The sequence below is a fragment of the Eumetopias jubatus genome, unplaced genomic scaffold, assembly GCF_037043125.1.
Source record: "Eumetopias jubatus isolate StellerSeaLion01/CBP00866 unplaced genomic scaffold, mEumJub1_p1.0 scaffold_12, whole genome shotgun sequence".
In the NCBI taxonomy this organism is placed as follows: domain Eukaryota; kingdom Metazoa; phylum Chordata; class Mammalia; order Carnivora; family Otariidae; genus Eumetopias; species Eumetopias jubatus.
The window spans coordinates 35,702,550-35,709,498 of NW_028274818.1; positions in this window are offsets into that span (position 1 = coordinate 35,702,550).

A 6,949-nucleotide genomic window follows, 5' to 3' on the forward strand; every position below is an offset into this window, starting at 1 on the left:
CTTGCTGTGTTCTCACATTGTGGAAGGGATGAGGGAGCTCTCTGGAGTCCCTTTTGTAAGGGTACAAATTCCATTCATGAGGGCTCCACCTTTATGACCTGATCACTTCCCAGAGGCCCCACTTCCAAATACTATTACCTTGAGGGTTAAGATTTCAACATATGAATTTGGGGGGAAGGACACACACACTCAGTCCGTTGTACTCAGCATCATTGGGATTCCTATATTAAAAGACACTTATTCTTTTTAGTTAAAGGCTGAAGCACAGAGATAACTTTGAAGAATGACTATTCTTCAAATAATATGCCCTACTTGGGAAACAAATGTATCTTCCCTGAGAAAAAAGGGTAGAGTTTTCTTCATTTTAAAATCAGGAATACATAGTTCTCTGACTTCCTTTTCTTTTAATGATTTTCAAGGTCCTTTTGTTTTCTGGAGAGCAAAGACTGATTTCAGGGTATATTCCTGGGTGGTTGAAAAAAATTTCCTCCTTGGATCTCAGCTGCCAATACTCAACCCTTATCCAAACTACTCTCCTCTCCCTTTCCACTGAGACCTGCCTTGTCCCAAGTCACCATCATCCACACCAGCCACCAAAAAGATGGCTGTTACAGTTACTTTAAGACTGGAGGACACAGTGATCCAAACATTCATTGGGCTCCCAAACCCCTAGCCCTGTCTTCGGGGAGAGCTGGAGAAGCTACCAGTTTGCAGAAAAAGGGTAGTATACTCCACGGTGCTCCACACTGAGCTCCAAACAGCTCTGCGATCTGCCCTTATGGAATTTTTAGTGCAAGACTTTATAATAAACTCATGAATGGACATCTTTAGTTACAAATTTTATGTCTAAAATTTTCACTTCTAACCAGGATGAATGCATCAAGAAGAAAGCAGGGAGAGAGCGCCTGGGTGGCTCAGTTGGTTGAGCGACTGCCTTCAGCTCGGGTCATGATCCTGGAGTCCCAGGATCGAGTCCCATATCAGGCTCCCAGCTCAGCAGGGAGTCTGCTTCTCCCTCTGACCCTCTTTCCTCTCGTGCTTTCTATCTCTCATTCTCTCTTTCTCAAATAAATAAAATAAAATCTTTAAAAAAAAAGAAAGCAAAGATAAATAAAATGTACAAGAAGATGCAAGAAATCTTGTTCATGAGAAATGTATAGCTGTTAAATCTCAGAAAGGCTGATGCTTACTGGGGCTTCCCTATTTGAAGAAAAAATCTGCCCCCACCAAATGGAAGGTAAATTATCGCCCAAGGAAAAAGAGTCAGATCACTGAAGCCTACCACACCAGATGTGATGGGCTCCTTGGTTTAGTCTGCAACGTGGGGGCTACACTGGGGAGTGATTTGGTCATAGTCAGATTTGGGAGAACGTAAGAGCCACTGCTATTGATTTGGGTTAATAGGCAATTGGATTTGATTTCATTCAAGACAGTAATTCTTCATTTTTCAAAGAGTAAGACCACAATCTATACTCACAATCTATACTTCTTCTCTCCAAAAGAAAAAAAAAATTCTCATAAATGGTCACATAGATTGGTTGGTGGACCTCAGAAGTGTCACAGTTTTCTTGGGTAACATGACATGTAAAAGACAAATGAGGAAGAAATGCATCACCTTTAAGTCAGGCCATTGCAGGCTGGATTAATCACTCCCCCTTTCTGCTTTCTCAGTGCATGGCTCATACTTTCATAAAGAATTGATCATGTTGTGATGTCACCGAGAATCATGGCTTCTAGCACTGTCTCTTCCCTCTGGACTGTGAGTTCCCTGAGCCCAGGGCTTTTGATTCTTCTGCATGAATGCCCTTGGCACTCATATGGTGCCTGGCACTTGGCACTCATATATGCCTGGAGTGCAGTGGTACACAATCAGTGATTACTCAACAAGCAAATATCCTCCTGGTCCTAGACTGGACCCAGTGGCACATATGAAGTGTAAACTCATTTAGTACTTAACGTGTGATGAAGATTTGAATCTGGATCCATCTGGGTCCAATACCCTCCATCTTCACCTCTTTGTTAATCTACCTTTCCTGAGAAGGATCAGTCAGTAAGTGGAAGAAAATATCCTCCCCCAATGTCTGATCCTTCTCAGTCACTTTGCTGGTTCTTCCTCAACTCCCCAGTCTCTTAAATTTGCGGGGCCCCAGGGCTCAGTTCTCAGGCCTCCTCTCTATATTTATACTAGGTGATCTCATCATGTCTTATTCATATGCTGACCACTCCCAGATGTGCCTGGGCCTCCTGGCATCCGGGACCTCTCCCCTGAAGCCCAGATGTGCACACATCTATGACTACCTCTTGGATCTCTCCCCTTGGGTGTCTAATACTATTCTCAAGCTCATGCGAGTGAAATGATCTTTTTTGTTAGGCAGATGGATGCAGGATCTCTGAGGCTAGAAAGGGAGAACAGAAGAAGTTAACAGCTATAGGGAGCAAGTCCCTTAGGTTAGCCCATGGGATGCCCCCGTGTTGTAACCATGCCCTGCACAGGGACCAGTATGGAGGGTGTGGATTTCTTAAACTGAATTCACCATAGTCTCTACTTAGGATGATTCTATCAGGGACACTTGAGATGCTAGTTTCTTCAACGATATTGAGAAGTAAAAAAAAATGTTAAGAAGTAGAAGGAAGCATTTGGTAAAAATATGAAAAAGTCTCCAAAGTCTTGGTGGGCAGCATGGGTGCCAAACTAACTGTTCAGGGGGGGCATCAAAAAGGGAGATTTAATAGCCTTGTTTCTTAGACCAGATATTATTAGGATTTCTCTAAAGTCCACATCTGATCACGTAACCCCATGGCCCAAAATCCTTTAGTGGCTTCTCACCTCATGTGGGGTTGGGCCTGAACCCCCCGCAGCAAGGAATGCAAGGCCTTCAGTGGACGGCCTTCTCACCAGTTGGCCTCTCCAACCACGTTTCTCTCACCCATCCACCCCAGCAACATGGACTTGCCATTTTCCAAACACATCTTTACACCTTTGCTCATGCTATTCCCTCTCCATGGAATGTTCTCTCCCTACTGTTCACTCAGGAAACCCTGACTTGGTGTATCCTCTGTGCAGCTCCCCATTACCCTCACCCTCCCCTCCACAGAAGAATGAGTTTCTTTATCCTCTGGGCTCCTAGAACCCCTTGTACATCCTTCTAATACAGATCTTATTTTATTTTTTCAAAGCTTTATTTATTTAAGTAATCTCTAAATCCAATGTGGGGCTCAAACTCATTATTATCCTGAGATCAAGAGTCACATGCTCTTCCAAATGAGCCAGCCAGGCACTCCCAAATAGAGATTTCAGCCCATGACGGTGTAATTATTTATTACTTGCTTTTGCCTCCCCAATTAGACTGTGAGATCTTCAAGGGCAAAGCCTGAGGTTGGAGCTTTAAAAATCCTTGATGCTTAGCGTCATGTCTTGAATACAGTGACGATTTAGTAAATGTTTGATAAATTTATGCATGCTGAGCCCTGCCCCAAAATATGAAAAGTAGAATATAATTATGCCAATATTCCACTGGAGGGAGGGCTGTAAAGCTTTGTCCCTTCTAGCACAGCATTTTAGGCTCCATCTCAATCAGATTAGTATAATTTGATAAAATATTTCATTTTTAGGCTTGACCTAATATAAATCAACCTCTGATAAGCCTGAGGGAAACGTATTTCTTAAAAACCACTATATGCCAGGCTCTGGGTTTGACAATGGGTACTTGTTATGGGTCCAGATGAACAGAAAGTGTAGGAACTAGATATATTAATATTTTACTTTTCTATGTTATGTAGAGTGTACTGAAGTGCATTACGAAGCTTTCCTTTCCTCAGAGTTTTGTTTTCTAAAACATGCTGCACCTTGAAAATGTATTGCCCCACACACAATAAATGCCGTGGATCCGATGACTATACAGCTTCCTAATTTCTTGTTGTCCTATATCTCTCATATCCTGTCTTGAACACACACACACACACACACACACACACACACACACACACACACACGCTGTTCATGAAGTCAGTTGAAACAACTCATCCAGCCAAAGATCTAGAATCTAGATCAATTTGGAATTCAATCCTCATGTTCAATGAAAGTGACCGACTGATGAATGCTCAAGGGCACCCCATCCTATCTACCTCAGCCTCAAAACAACAGTCCTGGCTGCTTCCTTGGCATTAGCATTTATGGGTTCGGCATTTATCCCAGCGTATTGCAATAATTTGCATACTTGTCCACACCTAAACAAGACTGCAAACTCCTTTAAGAGGCCAGCATGGGTCTTATTCTTTCTTCTGGCCTCAGCTGCTAGCATAACACCTGGCACACAGTGTTTAGTATATGCATTTTTTAATGAATAAATAGAATCATTTCATTATAACGGTAGTGAGATACTGATTTCTACCAGCATTCTCAGGGAGGGGCTGGATTGCTTTAGGGTGTATAGAGACACGTGTGTATATGTATGGTGGGGGAGCTGTTCTTGGGTGTAAGAAATGGTCTGACCTCTGGAGGAGAGGAGACAAATGCGTGGGGGTGCATATAAGAACCTTCCCCAGAACTCTCCCAAATCAGTAGCTGAGGAGTCCAAACTTCCATTATTAGAGAGTCATACCTTTGGGTTACATATGGCTCCCTGTCAACGTATCTTGAACCCATGTGACCTTGTTATTACGTAAGTTATCACATTAGTTTCAGAACTCAAATATCTTCAATATCTGATCTGTAGCTTCAAGTTGTACACCCCCCCACACATCCCCATCCCCACCCTCCCCAAACTTCCCCCTCTGCTGAGAATCTGAGATAGACTCCTGCCAACATTCTGTAGTTTGCATTATAAAGTGTTTTGTTTATTCATCTTTTCAAACGTATAGCTATACATCAAATAAGCTCTTTCAAACCATATACACCATAATATTTGCAAGGGATGAAAACACATCAATGTTTTGGGCATGATTCAGGGCATGAGTTCATAATGATACTAAAAACAAAACAAAATTTTTGATTGATCACCATTAGAAGATAGCGAATGCAACCTCTAGTGAATTGGTGAATTAATGAACTTAGACATTAGGCACCAGTGGCTGGTAACATCATAAATAAAAATAAAATAAAAATAAAATAAATAAAATAAAATAAAAATAAAATACTTCCTGTAGGAAGTACAAAATACCAACTATAATGAAATCTGATCAAAGTTCTAGATCCAGCAAACTATTCACAAGAAATATAGAGAAGAGCAGACGACATTAAACCATCAAAGTGTAAAGAAAACAAAGGTGACATTTATTAAACAATGAGAAATTTGAACACCAAATTAGATACATGATGTTATTAAATAATTTATCATTTTTTAGGTGAAATAATGCCACTGTGGCTATTTTCAAGAAAAAATCCTTATCTTGTCAAAATGTGTACTAAAATATGTACAGATGAAATCATATGATGTTTGGGATTTGTTTCAAAAATAATGTGGGGCTGAGGGAGGTCACGGGCAATGCGCGGGTGTATTTGTGAAACAAGATGGCTTTGTGTTGGCAATTGCTGAAGCTGAGTAATGGATACATGGGAGTACATTATTCCATTTTGTCTACTTCTGTATTTCTTGACATTTTCCAAAGAAAGTTTTTCTCTTTTAAATTATTAATACTTCCTTATTATTCTGATATTCTTGTCCTAAGGGACAGCCATTTCGCTCCCATCTTTTGAGATCATTATCCTAGGGAATCTCCAGGGAATTGCAAATACCCTGGGAAAAGTTACATTAATTAATTAATATCTCTGCACACTAGTTAAACGATTATTTCCTGGGCTGTCTTTACTCCTGAAAATATTGAGTGCCTGAGGATAAAAGTAGAAGAAAACCTTGGAGGAGGGAAAAGTAAGGGCTGGGTGTGAGAAAAAGAAAGGAACAACAAATTTGGCCTTCATTACAGTTTTCCCAGGGCCTTCACTATTTGGCACATGCATCTTCTTTGTGTGGGTTTTACTAAGAGAACTTTCACTGGAGGCATGAAAAAAATGTTTAAATTCTGGATTCTCAGGTTAAAATTTTACACAGGGTTCCCTTTTGTGTTGTTAAAGGCTGATATAAATATTTTTTAGGAGAAGAAGTACTCTTTTTTCATTGTCTAGTGAGCCAATGATGAGACCGCTGGGGTGGGGCTAAGGCATAGTTTTGCCTGAGCCTGAGAACCATCTAGACTTGTCCACAAGACTACAAGGATGTGGAAACCAGGAAAGAATAAGTAGTCATCTCAAGTGCTCAAGAGTATGGCATTTTACAGAAGATCTCTGGAAGAACACCAAGAAACTGGTTGCCTCTGGGGAGAGAAGCTGGAGCACTTGGGACACGGTGGGAGGAAAAATAAAGTATGACTTTATTGTTACAGCCAGATTATACTGTGGTTAGTGCCTTAAAATATATGATGACATTTTGCAAACAGCCTTTTGTTGACATAAATTAACCTTTTATCTTGAAATAGACGAAGACGGATGTGTGTTTGTGTATGGTTTCCTTGGCTGGGCCAGGTGCTGACACCACCGGCTATTTGCATATTTTCTTGACAGTCCTTCCCCTGCATGCCCTACCCCACCCCAAGCTCCCAGAATCTAGTTAGGAACAGTAGATGGTCGCTAGAAACAACAAGAATAGGATTCGAGTAGTTCTAGTGTAACTTCTCCACGGGTGACATGGCATTGGTCAAAGCTCAAATTTTCCCACAGAAGCACCCCTAATAGCAGAGCCAAGGGAACACTCACTTTGAGGGCTCCTGTTTTACCTTAAATGTTCAGATGAATTCTGCAATCTATGATTTAGCACTTTGTTTTTATAGAACATGATATTAAGTTATTATTAGGGGAAAAAAGTTGCTGCGTTTATCCCGTGGGCTCAAGAAGACCCACACACCTGTGCATGTCCCTGAAATACTGAGTCTAGTTTTGTTTTGTGCTTTCTCCTCT